Genomic DNA, 15,152 nt, shown 5'->3' with positions numbered 1-15,152 from the left:
CAGTCTGACAGACCTGGAGTTCAAAAGAGAACTAGTAAAAATACTGAAGGAATTAAGAGAAGATATGAACAGTAATGCAGATACCCTCAGAAAGGAACTAGAAAATATAAGGAGGAGCCAAGAAAAACTAGAACATTCATTTGCGGAGATGCAAACTGAACTAAGGACAGTAAAAACCAGAATGAATAATGCAGAAGAACGAATCAGTGATATGGAAGATAGAATAATGGAAATTACTCAATCCGGCCAACAGACAGAAAGCCGAATCAAAAAACTGGAAAGCAATATAAGAGACCTATGGGATAATATAAAGCGGGCCAATCTACACATAATAGGAATTCCAGAAGGAGTAGAAAAAGATAAGGGGATGGAAAATATATTTGAAGAAATTATCGCTGGAAACTTCTCATATCTAAAGGATGCTGGGTTCAAGATACAAGAAGCACAGAGGGCCCCAAACAAACTGAACCCAAATAGACCCACAGCAAGACACATCATAATAAAAATGGCAAAAGTTAGTGATAAAGAGAGGATCCTAAAGGCAGCAAGAGAAAAACAGAATGTTACCTACAAGGGAACCCCTATAAGAATATCAGCTGATTTCTCTACAGAAACACTACAGGCCAGGAGGGAATGGCAAGAGATATTTAAAGTGCTAAAAGGAAAAAATATGCAACCTAGAATACTCTATCCAGCAAGAATATCATTTCAAATAGAAGGGGAAATAAAAACTTTTTCGAACAAACAAAAACTTAAAGAATACTGCAACACAAAACCCAGGTTAAAGGAAATATTGAAAGGGCTTCTCTAAACCAAAAAGGAAGGAAAGGGAAGAAAAAAGAAAAGAAAAGAAAAAAAAAAAGAAGAAGAGGAAGAACTAGGACTGAGGAAATCGAAATCAGAGAGCAGTCACTCAAATAAGCCAGCATACAGATTTAATCATGAACATGCTTCAAACAAAATAAAATTAAAAAGGAAAAAATAAAAAAGAGTCATCAAAACGATAAAATGTGGGCAAGGGATGTTAGGAAGTAAATAACCCTTTTTGTTTGTTTATACGTTTCTCTTCTTAATTTTAATATAGTAATGAAGTGTTTGAACTTACAGGACCATCAGGCTAAAACACACAATTATGGGAAGGGGTTAGCATACTTAAAAAACAGGGCAACCACAAGCCAAAACCAAATATTGCATTTGCAAAAAATGAAAAAAAAATACACTCAAGCAGATAATAACAGGAGACCATCCAACCAAAAAAAAAAAAAAAAGAAAGGAAGAATGGAGAACCATAGAATCAACTGGAACACGAGGTTCAAATGGCAATAAATAATCATCTATCAATTATCACCTTAAATGTCAATGGACTGAACGCCCCAATCAAAAGACACAGAGTGGCTGAGTGGATAAAAAGGCAAAAACCTTCAATATGCTGCCTACAAGAAACTCACCTTAGGACAAAAGATACATATAGATTGAAAGTGAAAGGGTGGGGAAAAATACTTCACGCCAATAGACATGACGGAAAAGCAGGAGTCACAATGCTCATATCAGACAAAATAGACTTTAAAACAAAAGACATAAAGAAAGACAAAGAAGGACACTACTTAATGATTAAGGGATCCATCCAAGGGGAGGATGTTACTATCGTCAACATATATGCCCCAAATACAGGAGCACCCAGATACATACAACAAATATTAACAACATAAAGGGAGATATTGATGAGAAGACAATCATAGCAGGAGACCTTAATACTCCCCTCACATCAATGGACAGATCTTCTAGACAGAAAACCAATAAAGCAACAGAGATCCTAAAGGAAACAATAGAAAAGTTAGACTTCATTGATATCTTCAGGACACTACATCCAAAAAAAGCAGAATACACATTCTTCTCAAATGCTCATGGAACATTCTCAAGAATCGACCACATCTTGGGACACAAAGCTAACCTCAATAAATTTAAGAGCATAGAAATTATCTCAAGTATCTTCTCTGACCACAATGTCATGAAATTAGAAACCAACCATGGGAAAAGGAAAGAGAAAAAACCTACTGCATGGAGACTAAACAACATGCTACTAAAAAAACCAATAGGTCAATGAGGAAATCAAGAAGGAAATTAAAAACTACCTTGAAACAAATGATAATGAAAACACAACCTCTCAAAATCTATGGGATGCTGCAAAAGCAGTGCTCAGAGGGAAATTTATAGCAATACACGCCTTTCTCAAAAAAGAAGAAAGATCCCAAATTGACAACTTAACCCTCCACCTAAATGAATTAGAAAAAGAAGAACAAAAAAGGCCTAAAGTCAGCAGAAGGAAGGAAATTATAAAGATCAAAGAAGAAATCCATAAAATAGAGACTCAAAAAACAATAGAGAAAATTAATAGAACCAAGAGCTGGTTCTTTGAAAAGGTGAACAAAATTGACAAACCCCTGGCCAGACTCACTAAAAAGAGGAGAGAAAGAACCCAAATAAACAAAAGTATAAATGAAAAAGGAGAAATCACAACAGATACAGCAGAAATACAAAAAACCATAAGAGAATACTATGAACAACTATATGGCAACAAGTTTGACAATCTGGAAGAAATGGACAGTTTTCTAGAATTTTACAGCCTGCCAAAACTGAATCAAGTAGAAACAGACTAAATGAACAGACCGATCACTAGAAATGAAATGGAAGAGGTCATAAAATCACTCCCTACAAATAAAAGTCCAGGACCAGATGGCTTCACAGGTGAATTCTATCAAACATATAAAGAGGAATTGGTGCCCATCCTCCTTAAACTCTTTCAAAAGGTGGAAGAAGGAATACTCCCAAAGACATTCTATGATACCACCATCACCCTCATTCCAAAACCAGACAGAGATACCACCAAAAAAGAAAACTATCGGCCAATATCATTGATGAATATAGATGCAAAAATTCTCAACAAAATCTTAGCCAACCGAATCCAACAACATACCAAAAAAATTATACACCATGACCAGGTTGGGTTCATCCCAGGTTCACAAGGATGGTTCAACATACGCAAATCAATCAGCATCATACTCCACATTAACAAAAGAAAAGTCAAAAATCATATGATCATCTCAATAGACGCAGAAAAAGCATTTGACAAAGTCCAACATCCATTCATGATCAAGACCCTCGCCAAACTGGGTATAGAGGGAACATTCCTGAATATAATCAAAGCCATTTATGAGAAACCCACAGCAAATATAATCCTCAATGAGGAAAAACTGAAAGCCTTCTCACTCAAATCTGGAACAAGACAGGGATGCCCACTCTCACCACTGCTATTCAACATAGTTTTGGAAGTCCTAGCCACAGCAATTAGACAAACCAAAGAAATCAAAGGCATCCATATAGGAAGAGAAGAGATCAAACTGTCACTGTATGCAGATGACATGATACTATACATAGAAAACCCTAAGGACTCCACCCCAAAACTCCTTGAACTGATTCATAAATTCAGCAAAGTAGCAGGATATAAGATTAACATTCAGAAGTCAGTTGCATTTCTGTAAACCAGCAATGAACTATTAGAAAAGGAATACAAAGATATAATACCGTTTAAAATTGCACCTCACAAAATCAAATATCTTGGAATACACCAGACCAAGGAGGTGAAGGACCTATAAGCCGAGAACTATAAAACGTTAATCAAAGAAATCAAAGAAGATGTAAAGAAATGGAAAGATATTCCATGTTCCTGGGTTGGGAAAATCAATATTGTAAAAATGGCCATGCTACCCAAAGCAATATACAGATTCAATGCAATCCCTATCAAATTACTCATGACATTTTTCACAGAACTACAACAAACAATCCAACATTTATATGGAACCACAAAAGACCCAGAATCGCCAAAGCAATCCTGAGAAACAAAAACCAAGCAGGGGGCATAACTCTCCCAGACTTCAAGAAATACTACAAAGCCACAGTCATCAAAACAGTGTGGTACTGGTACCAAAACAGACAGACAGACCAATGGAACAGAATAGAGAATCCGGAAATAAACCCTGACACCTATGGTCAAGTAATCTTTGACAAGGGAGGCAAGAACATCAAATGGGAAAAAGAAAGTCGATTCAGCAAACATTGCTGGGAAACCTAGACAGCTGCATGCAAAGCAATGAAATTAGAACACACCCTCACACCATGCACAAAAATAAACTCACAATGGCTGAAAGACTTAAATATACGACAGGACACCATCAAACTCCTAGAAGAAAACATAGGCAAAACACTCTCTGACATCAACATCATGACTATTTTCTCAGGTCAGTCTCCCAAAGCAATAGACATTAGAGCAAAAATAAACCCATGGGACCTCATCAAACTGACAAGCTTTTGCACAGCAAAGGAAACCCAAAAGAAAACAAAAAGACATCTTACAGAATGGGAGAGAACAGTTTCAAATGATGCAACGGACAAGGGCTTAATCTCTAGAATATATAAACAACTTATACAACCCAACAGCAAAAAAGCCAATCAATCAATCAATGGAAAAATGGGCAAAAGACCTGAATAGACATTTCTCCAAAGAAGATATACAGATGGCCAACAAACACATGAAAAAATGCTCAACAACGCTGATTATAAGAGAAATGCAAATCAAAACTACCATGAGATATCACCTCACACCAGTCAGAATGGCCATCATTAATAAATCCACAAATAACAAGTGCTGGAGGGGGTGTGGAGAAAAGGGAACCCTCCTGCACTGTTGGTGGGAATGTCAACTGGTACAGCCACTATGGAGAACAGTTTGGAGATACCTTAGAAATCTATACATAGAACTTCCATATGACCCTGCAATCCCACTCTTGGGCATCTATCCGGACAAAACTCTACTTAAAAGAGACACGTGCACCCGCATGTTCATTGCAGCACTATTCACAATAGCCAGGACATGGAAACAACCCAAATGTCCATCGACAGAGGATTGGATTCGGAAGAGGTGGTATATATACACCATGGAATACTACTCAGCCATAAAAAAGAATGACATAATGCCATTTGCAGCAACATGGATGGAACTAGAGACTCTCATACTGAGTGAAATGAGCCAGAAAGACAAAGATAAATACCATATGATATCACTTATAACTGGAATCTAATATCCAGCACAAATGAACATCTCCTTAGAAAAGAAAATCATGGACTTGGAGAAGGGACTTGTGGCTGCCTGATGGGATGGGGAGGGAGTGGGAGGGATTGGGAGCTTGGGCTCATCAGACACAACTTAGAATAGATTTACAAGGAGATCCTGCTGAATAGCATTGAGAACTTTGTCTAGATACTCATGTTGCAACAGAAGAAAGGGTGGGGGAAAAAATTAATTGTAATGTATACATGTAAGGATAACCTGACCCCCTTGCTGTACAGTGGGAAAATAAAAAAATTATTAAAAAAAAATGTCTAGGACCAGATGGCTTCACACGTTAATTCTACCAAACATACAATGGAAAAGGAAAACTTATATTGATCCTGCTTAATCCCTCACAAGAGTTTGAAGAGGAGGAAACACTCCCAAAGACAATCTATGAATCCACTATCACCCAAATATGAAAACCAGACAAAGAAAACACCAAAAAGAAAACTATAGGCCAATATCTCTGATGAATATAGATGCAAAAATTCTCAACAAAATTTTAGCAATCTGAATCCAACACCACATAAAAACAATAATACACTATGACCAAGTATCTTTCATCCCAAGTTCACAATGATGGTTCAACATAAGCAAATCAATCAATATAATACATCACATTAACAAAAGAAAAGTCAAAAACCACATGCTCATCTCAATAGATGCAGGAAATGCATTCAACAAAATTCAACACCCATTCATTATAAAAATTCTTACCAAAGTGGGTACAGAGGGAACATATCTCAACATAATAAAAGTCATTTATGACAAACCCACAGCTGAAATAATACTGAAATAATACTGAAAATCTTCCTGCTAAAATCCGGAACCAAGACAAAGATGACCATGTCAGTCAAACATAGTATTGTAAGTCCTAACCACAGCAGTCAGGAAAGAAAAAGAAATAAAAGGTACCCAAATTGTAAGGAAAGACGTAAAACTGTCATCATATGCAGATGACATGATACTGCATATAGAAACCTCTGAGGACTCAACACAAAAACTACTAGATCTGATAAATTAATTCAGCATAATGTCAGGATAAAAGGTTAACATACAGAAATCAGTTGCATTTCTGTACATTAGCAATTAAGTATCAGAAAAGGAATGTAGAAAAAAATACCTTTTAAAATCACAGCAAAAAAAAAAAAACACTAATAAATATGACCAAGGAGGTGAAAGACTTACATACCGAGAATTATAAAGCATTAAAAAGGAAATTAAAGAGGATTCATAGAAATGGAAAGTGATCTCATGCTCTTGGGTTGGAAGAATTAATATTGTTAAAATTGCCATACTCCCAAAGTAATCTATAGGTTTAATGTGCTCTCTATCAAATTAGCCAGGGTATTTTTCACAGAACTAGGAAATATTATCCAAAAAGTTACATAAAACTATAAAATAGGAATTTCTGTTGTGGCACAGTGGAAATGAATCTAATTAGCATCCATGAGAATTTGAGTTCAATCCCTGGCCTCACTCAGTGGGTTAGGTATCTGGCATTGCTGTGAACTGTAGGGTAGGTCACAGATGCGGCTCAGATTCCACATTACTGTGGCTGTGGCTGTGGCTGTGGCAGCAGCTGTAGCTCTAATTTGACCCCAGCCTGGGAACTTCCATGTGCCATGGGTATGGCCCTAAAAAGCAAAAATTTACAAACAAACAAACAAAAACAAAACATAAAAGACCCAGGATTGTCAAAGCAATTCTGAGGGGAAAAAAAAAAAAAGCAAGGCAGGAAGCATAATTCTCCCAGGCTTCACACAATATTACAAGCCACAGTAATCAAATCAGTGTGGTATTTGCACAAAAACAGACATATGGATCAATGGAACAGAATGAAAAACCCAGATACCTACAGTCAAATAATCATTAACAAAGGAGGCAAAATATAAAATGGGAAAAAGACAGTCTCTTCAGCATGTGGTGCTGGGAAAATTGGTCAGCTGCATGTAAATCAATGAAATTAGAACACACCCTCACAACATGCACAAAAATGGGTTAAAGACTTAAACATAAGACAAAATACCATAAAACTCCTAGAAGAAAACATAGGCAAAACATTCTCTAGCATCAACAGTACAAATATTTTCTTAGGTCAGTCTAGAAATAAAAACAAAATAAACAAATGGGGCCTACTTAAATTTACAAATTTTGCACGACAAAGGTAACCATAAACAAAATGAAAAGACAACCTACAAAATGGGAAAATAATAGTTGCAAATTATGCAACCAGAAAGGGCTTAATCTTCAAAATATACAAACAACTCATACAGCTGAATAACAAAATAAACAGTAATAACCCAGTGGAAAAATGGGCAAAGACCTAAATGGATATTTCTCCAAAGAAGTCATACAAATGGCTAGTAGGCACATGAAAAGAGCTGAACATCACTTATTATTATAGAAATGCAAATCAAAACTAAACTAAGGTACTACCTCACATGGGTCAGAATGGCCATCATTAATAAGTCTATAAATAAATGTTGGAGAGGGTTGGAGAAAAGGAAACCTGTCTACCCTTTTGGTGGGAATGTAAATTAGTTACAACCACTATGGAAAATAGTATGGAGGTTCCTCAGGAAACTAAAAATAGAATTAGCATATGATCCAGTGATCCCATTCCTTAGTGTATATCTAGTTAAAACAATTCAGAAAGATACCTGCACCCCAATATTCAGAATAGCACTATTTACCATACCCAAGTCATGGAAACAACCTAAATGTCCATCGACAGATGAGTGGATTAAGATGTGGTACATATATACAATGAAATACTGCTCAGCCATAAAAAAGAATGAAATAATGCCATTCATAGCAACAAGTGTACAACTAGAGATACTAATAATAAATGAAGTCAGAAAGAGAAAGACAAATACTATTTGATATCACTTATATGTGGAATCTAAAATAGGGCACAAATGAACCCATCTACAAAACAGGAATAGGTTCACAGACATAAAGAACAGACTGGTGGTTGCCAAGCAGAGGGTGAAAAGGAGTGGGATGGCCTAATAGTTTGGAGTTAGTAGATGCGAACTATTATATTTAGAATGGATATAAATCAAGGTCCTACTGCATAGCATCAGGGACTATATCCAGTCTCCTTGCATAGACCATAATGGAAAAGAATTAAAAAAAAATATATATATATATATAATATATTTATGTTTGCATAACTGAGTCACTTTTCTGTACAGCAGAAATTGGCACAACATTGTAAATCAACTATGCTTTAAAAACATATGGTTTTATGAAAATAAATAAAAAGAATAAATGTTAAAAAGATTTAAAAAATTTGTTATATGACCAAAATAGTTGGATGTGTAATGTTTCTCATAGAACTGAAGTTATTAAGGCTAAGATTTGGTTTATTTATTAATAATGTGAAAGAATACACATGGACACATATCCCAAAACTTGTTGTGGCTAAGATAACATGAATTAATGGGTACTACACTTAACACAGGTCCTGTGGCATAACAAACACTAAATTATGTTATTTTTTTTCCTAAAAATGGCTTCATTCATACTGATGTAAATAAATGATTGTGAAAATATATAAAATTTGAAGAATAGATATATCTCTTATATAGAAGAATCTCAAATAAGTTACATAGTTACCCCTGCCTTAAGGAGGGTTACCTCATTCTCTGCTTGCTCAATGTTGGTACCTCTTAAGGACTTGCTTCCAAAGACAACAGCATGGAAAGAGGGGGAAAGCGGCTTTATGGTGGAGGAAAATGGCAAACATATACTGGTGTGTTCATAGTCATTTCACTGTAAAGACAAGGTGATTCTCAGTGAAAGTGAGATCATTAACAGCAATGATAAGATATGTTGATAGTCTGTATCCTTAATATGATGTGATGAGGAAGGCAATTTACTTCTATGTCCCCCTCATCTATAACCCCAGTCTTATCATGAGAGAATTATTAGACAAATCCAAAGTAACTGAACAGTTAAAAAACTGCCAAGGTCTTTAAAAAACAAGGAAAGTCTGAGAAAGAATCACAATATAAAACAGCCTAAGGAAATATGATAACTAAATACAATGTTTTATCCTAGATGGGATCCTAAACAGAATAAGAAAATTTAAGGTAAACACTAAGGAAATCTAAATAAAGTATAAACTTTGACAGTAATGATGTATCAACATGAGCTCATTGGTTTTAACAAATGAACCATACTAATATAAGATGTTACCAATAGGAAAAATTGTCTGTGAGGTATATAGAAACTCTGTACTCTCTTTGCAACTATTTTTGTAAACTTGAAACTATTCTAAAACAAATGGTTTATAGAAAAGATCTAAAAATACAGGTAAATTTTTCTAAAAGGAAGTCACTGGGAACTATGGGAATGTAAAAGTCACAAAACATCACACATGCAGTTCTTTCTTAAGAAGGAAGAAAATTTTGTCAGAGGCTGTATGTAACGTGGATAAGCTTTGAAGATATTATGCTAAGTGAAATAAACCAGTTACAAAAGGATATTTCTAGTAGTCAAATTCATAGAGACAGAAAGTGTAATAGTGGGTTGCCAGGGGTGATAGGAGGGGAGAATAGGGAGTTAGTGTTTAATGGGTACAGAGGTCTGGTTCAAGAAGGTGAAAAATTTCTGGATGTTGATGATGGAGAGGGTCTCATAATAGTGTGTACGTACTTAATGTCGCAAAAACATATACTTAAAAATGGTTAAAATACTAAACTTGGAGTTCCCGTCATGGCTCAGCAGAGACGAGTCTGACTAGTATCCATGAGGACACAGGTTTGATCCCTGGCCTCACTCAGTGGGTTAAGGATCCAGCATTGAGGTGAACTGTGGTGTAGGTCACAGACACGGCTCAGATCAGGCTTTGGTATAGGCTGGCAGCTACAGCTCCAATTCAACCCTTAGACTGGGAACTTCCACATGCCACGGGTACAGACCTAAAGAGACAAAACAAACAAACAAACAAACAAACAAAAAATACAAACCCTAAACTTTATATTGTCTTTTACCAAAGAAAAACAGGTGTCTAATGTCAAAATAAATTCATACATGTGTAGGCCTGTACATTCCTTGAAAGGAGGTATCATAAATTTTTATTCATTTTATTATTTAATACCTCTTATTGCCTACAATGAAACCTGAAATGTATCTGGCATTTCAGGATGGAAATATCAGGAGGTTATACTAAAGATTTAATTAAACACAGGGAAAGGTGTGATTTCATAAAGGAACTCAGATTTTAATGTTACTGTCACAACTATTTCATTTGATTTTCACAACTTTTAATCAATGTAGTAGACATGGGTGGATTCACACCTTGAGAAGAATAGAATTTGTATAGGTGTATGTGCTTTCTTTTAAAAGTTATAATGGCAAAAAATAAAGCGGCTCTTTAAAAAATTGACCTTGAAATTCTTGGGAGAAAACATACTTTCTGTGCATCTGAAGATTTAAAAGTCCACGTATTTAAGTGTTAATTACCTTAAGCCATGGCAATTCAAGTAAGTGCTTTTTCCCATTACAGAGAAATAGGAAATTCTCACATGCTCTAGTTACTATGTATTATGTGGAAGCACGAACAGTAAATTTTAAATATCAACAAGTTGGAGTTCCCGTGGTGGCTCAGTGGAAATGAATCCAGCTAGTAGCCATGAGGATGCAGGTTTGATACCTGGACTTGCTCAGTGCGTTAAGCATCGAGCATTGCTGCAAGCTGTGGTGTGGTTACAGACACACCTCAGACCCTGCATTGCTGTTTCTGTAGTGTAGGCTGACAAGTGTAGCTCGGATTCGACCCCTAGCTGAGAACTTCCATGTGCCACAGGTGTGGCCCTAAAAAGAAAAAAAAAATCAATAAGTCATATTGCAAGGGCTTTTTGGACTATTTCTGGTCTCTAGGAATAGGGCTTAACTTCTATTTATGATACAGTTATCTGCGGAAGAAGACCCCACTATCCACTGGGTCTGTACTGTCATTGAAATTAAATTTACAGCTGACAATACATGGACCTCCCTGCCTATTTTTCCAGAGAGCTTTCCCTTAAAGAACAAAAGTCATTAGGATAAATTCATCCATAGTTTTTCTCATTTTGTGTGAAGTTGTAAAGTCTTCCTTTACAGGTAGTTCTCCCAAAGGTTAGATATTTAAAGCACTTTTAGAATTGTTAGCACAAAAAGTTAGCATATATTTTTAAGGTAGAATTTTGTGCCCAGCATTGAGAATGTGTAGATAATACTGACAGCAGATAGAATGAATAAACTCCTTAAATGTTTCATGTTCAATTTTTAAATGTTTTAAAATATCTAATGTAATAATTTTAATTGATGAAATGGATTGATAAATTATCATGTGCCAGGCAGTACGCTAAATCCATTAAAAGCATTTTCTGATTTAATCTCAATATAGCCATATGAATGAAGATTATTCTAATTAAATATTGAGGAAACTGAAGTTTTTGTGCTATGAACATTTCCACTTCTGCACCTGTAGTTCACTTCTGAATTGAAATTAGAGGCAGGGGTTTGTTCTATGTTAAAAGATCAGAAAAACTTAAAACCTAGTGATACCATTTCAACATTTTTTTAACCATACCCTTCCCTTAGATATCTCACTTTTTCTACAATTGGAAAGTTAGCCATTAAAATCATGCAAAGACACTGGGAGATGTGTCGAACTGCTTTTTGTAGAAGCATTTGCATCTGTGTAGGATTGTCTTGAAGATGTTATAAAGTCACATGATCAATTTCTGATGCCTTCTCCCATCTTCCCTTTTCTTTTTCTCTTTTAAAAAAAAATGGTAATAGGTGCTTTTCTTTTCCTTCTTTCTTTTCATATTTCTCTTTTTCCTATATTCTTACCCCCATTCCTACATTTTTCCCTTCCCTATTACTTTTCCCTAGGCTCCTCCTTCCATTGACTATTCTCCTCCCCTAGATAAAAAGGAAAACTCACAGAGCTCAGAGCTGGGAAAATATGACTCATTATGAAACATTTTAAGATACAACTTGATGTTCTGTTCCTCTTTCCATCTACCATTACTTGATTTTTCTGTATAACCTATTTCTTCTAAATATTCTTTAGGATCTAAGGTTTAAACAAGTATAACATTTAATTTTAGTTCCTTCTCATCTCATATATTCTCACCAAAAATACTGGATATAGAGCAGTAACACCTATGTTTGCCATTGGATCAAAATTGTATTATTTCTCAGTTTCAGCAGTTACCTTTCCTTTCGGTCTATAATTATTAGTAATCTACTAACATTTAGACATTAGACAAGGCCATTTTAACTCAATAAACTACATCCCAGGTGAAGTTCTGTATATATAACTGGTTTAGTCTATAGTTTGTCCTCATTTAAAATGTCTTTCTAATTTTTTTCATTCTGATATTTTTCGTTACAAATGATGGTTTGTTACTTTTGAAACTGTATAAAAGACAAATTAGCAAATGAATAATCTACCAATCTAGAATATTAAAAAGGCTATGATTGGACACTAAGCGAATTTGGGAAAAGTTTTGGAAACATTTTTAAACAGCATTAGGACATGTCATTCACATCTACTCAGCAAGAGAAACATACATTTATACATACATACTATATGAAAAGTGCATACTTACCCAGTGCTGTAGCATTGAAATAGTCCTCAGTGAAGGGCTTGAACCTCCAGATGCTGGACATATGTCAACAAATAGTCTTCACAACTTTCTTCAGGGACCACCACAGATGCAGAACACTGCCGCCTACGCTCACCTTTCCTTAAGGTCACTTTCCTACTCCTGAGTGGCCCACCTTATGAAATGACTGATAGATGTAGGGAAATAAAGGTCTAGCCATCTTGACCCAACTCAGGGCAACTCTGAAAGGCATTCAAGCTTCAAAATCACCTGAAGGGTCAGCTGAGATGTGTTAGGTCTGCCTGCAGCTTGTGTTTCTTGTCAGTCCATCACAGCTTCCCTTCCCTCCTTTCCACAGGTGTCAATCTGAGTATTCTCCATAATAAACAGCTTGCAGCTCAACACCCCTTCAGTTTGATTTCTGGGAAACTGATAAACTATTCCTAATACCTTCATTCTTTTATATGTAAAATGAGTTAAGTATTTTTAAATGTCACACATACTTTAAAAAATCAATTCCCCTTAGTTACAGTCAATTCTATCATCCAAGGTAATTAAAGTGAAGAGATGTTATATATCCTATAAAAATCAATTGTCAAATACACTTAAATGAACACACATATAAAAACAATTTTACCCATGAGGGTAATAATTCCATGAAAATAAACCCTGGAGATGAATAAAATGGGAAAAAAAATATAGTGAATATATGACTCAAAATTAAATGTTTCAATCAAAATGAAAGCTATTTTTGCCAATAGAAATTGGAACTACAATGTATCGCCACTATTTCAAGGAGGGAGAAAGAGTAAAGATGAAATGTGAGCTGAACAAAAGAAAAACAAGTGAAACCCTGATGGCAGGAACTCTACGACCTATGGTCCGTAACCTTCAGATCCAAATGGGTAGTATGCCTTGACACTATCAGCACACCTGAAGCAGGCAGCAGCTGTTCCTAAATAACTGCAATTTGCTACAACACTGAAGATAATATAAATGTCCCTTCAGAAGACATTTTCGGAACTAAGTAATTAAAATTGCTTATGTCAGTTAGTGGATCTAGAAATGAAGACCAATAAACAAAAAATAAAAGCAAGGCAAGAGGAGGGATAAGGTGGGGAGATCTCTCCTCAAAAAAATAACCAAAAAAAATGAAAGCAGTATATTCTCTGCCATTCTAATGTGTTTCCCAATTATCACTATGTGACCTAACAAAGGTATTTCTCTAGTGAAGTTCATGGTCCTGTTTGTGATGTATCATCCGTCTTGACACTTTAGTTCTTTGGGGGCACATAGTTGTTTCTAGTGTCACTTCGAATTACAAAATAACAATTACAACCAAAACAGCTCTTGGAAGAAACATGAAGATGTGGTATAATCCTTCAAACATTTTGCATCTGAAATCCATGTTTGCCACCAAACCCACTCTCATTTCTAATGTTATAATGGGAATCATGTCAAAATATGCTTTCAGTTAATGAGGTGCCCGTTTGAATAGCATGTCCCCCCAAAATTAAAAAATAATAGTATTACTGCTCCTGAGAGATTCTGGATTCAAATGATTTGGAGTGTGGCCTGGGACAGTTATATATTAGAAATACAAATCCAGAAACTCCAATCTTAAAATGTGGGCTGGATCATGGATTTTGACAGATTAGAAATAATTTGATTAATATCATTATTTTGTGGCAAAACTGATATTAAACAATACTGACTAGAGCCATTTCATATTTTTATAGTCTTTCTTCTTTTCTTTCTCCTTCTTCCCTCCCTCTTTCTTTCCCTCTCTCTCCCCCTCCTTCCTTCTCTCCCTCTCATAAGTCAAACAAATTTTATTGCTAAAGGACATTTTATGGCATCAGTAGTAGCTGCCCTTACGGTTATCATCTAAGGTCATAGAGATGCCCTGTACATTCCTAACTTCTTTCTAGGAATTTCAATTTTTAAGTTGTTGAGTCAAAAGCAATAAGCATTTAACATATTTTTATAACTCATATTTTTCTTTTTTATTGAAGTATGGTTGATTTGCAATATTAGTTTCAGGTGCACAACAAAGTGATTTGGTGTTTTTATAGATTACACTCCATTTAAATTTATTTTTACAGTCTTTTTCTACAGCAAGTTTTCTGTTACTCATTCTCCTTGTTCCTTTCCCCTGATCTGTTTTTCGCACTGAATATTTACTTAAATAGCTCAGGCAAAAAATACTGGAAAGTCAGTACTGAAAAAGTACTGGACGCATTGAAGAGAGTAGAGAATTACAGGGTTAAACATTTTAATGATACTTATACGTGGAAAGATACTTATATAGAGGGGAAAAAGTCCACTGTTGTCTAACTGAGCTTCAACTAACTCTTGTCTTCTTGTTCCAT

General features: G+C 35.4%; 1 long non-coding RNA gene across 1 annotated transcript in view; it reads right to left on the bottom strand.

The window, feature by feature from the left end:
• The window catches only part of LOC125113474 (uncharacterized), an 82,150-nt gene extending 68,838 nt beyond the window's left edge, over positions 1-13,312 (bottom strand). Inside the window, exon 1 of the long non-coding RNA XR_007131467.1 lies at positions 12,784-13,312. This is a non-coding gene — a long non-coding RNA (uncharacterized LOC125113474). The remainder of the gene's footprint in view (positions 1-12,783) is intronic.
• Positions 13,313-15,152: the final 1,840 nt, after the last annotated feature.

Source organism: Phacochoerus africanus, chromosome 1 (assembly GCF_016906955.1).
Source record: "Phacochoerus africanus isolate WHEZ1 chromosome 1, ROS_Pafr_v1, whole genome shotgun sequence".
Classification (NCBI taxonomy): domain Eukaryota; kingdom Metazoa; phylum Chordata; class Mammalia; order Artiodactyla; family Suidae; genus Phacochoerus; species Phacochoerus africanus.
The sequence above is the reverse complement of the archived record's forward strand: the minus strand, read 5'-3'. Positions and strand labels throughout refer to the sequence as shown.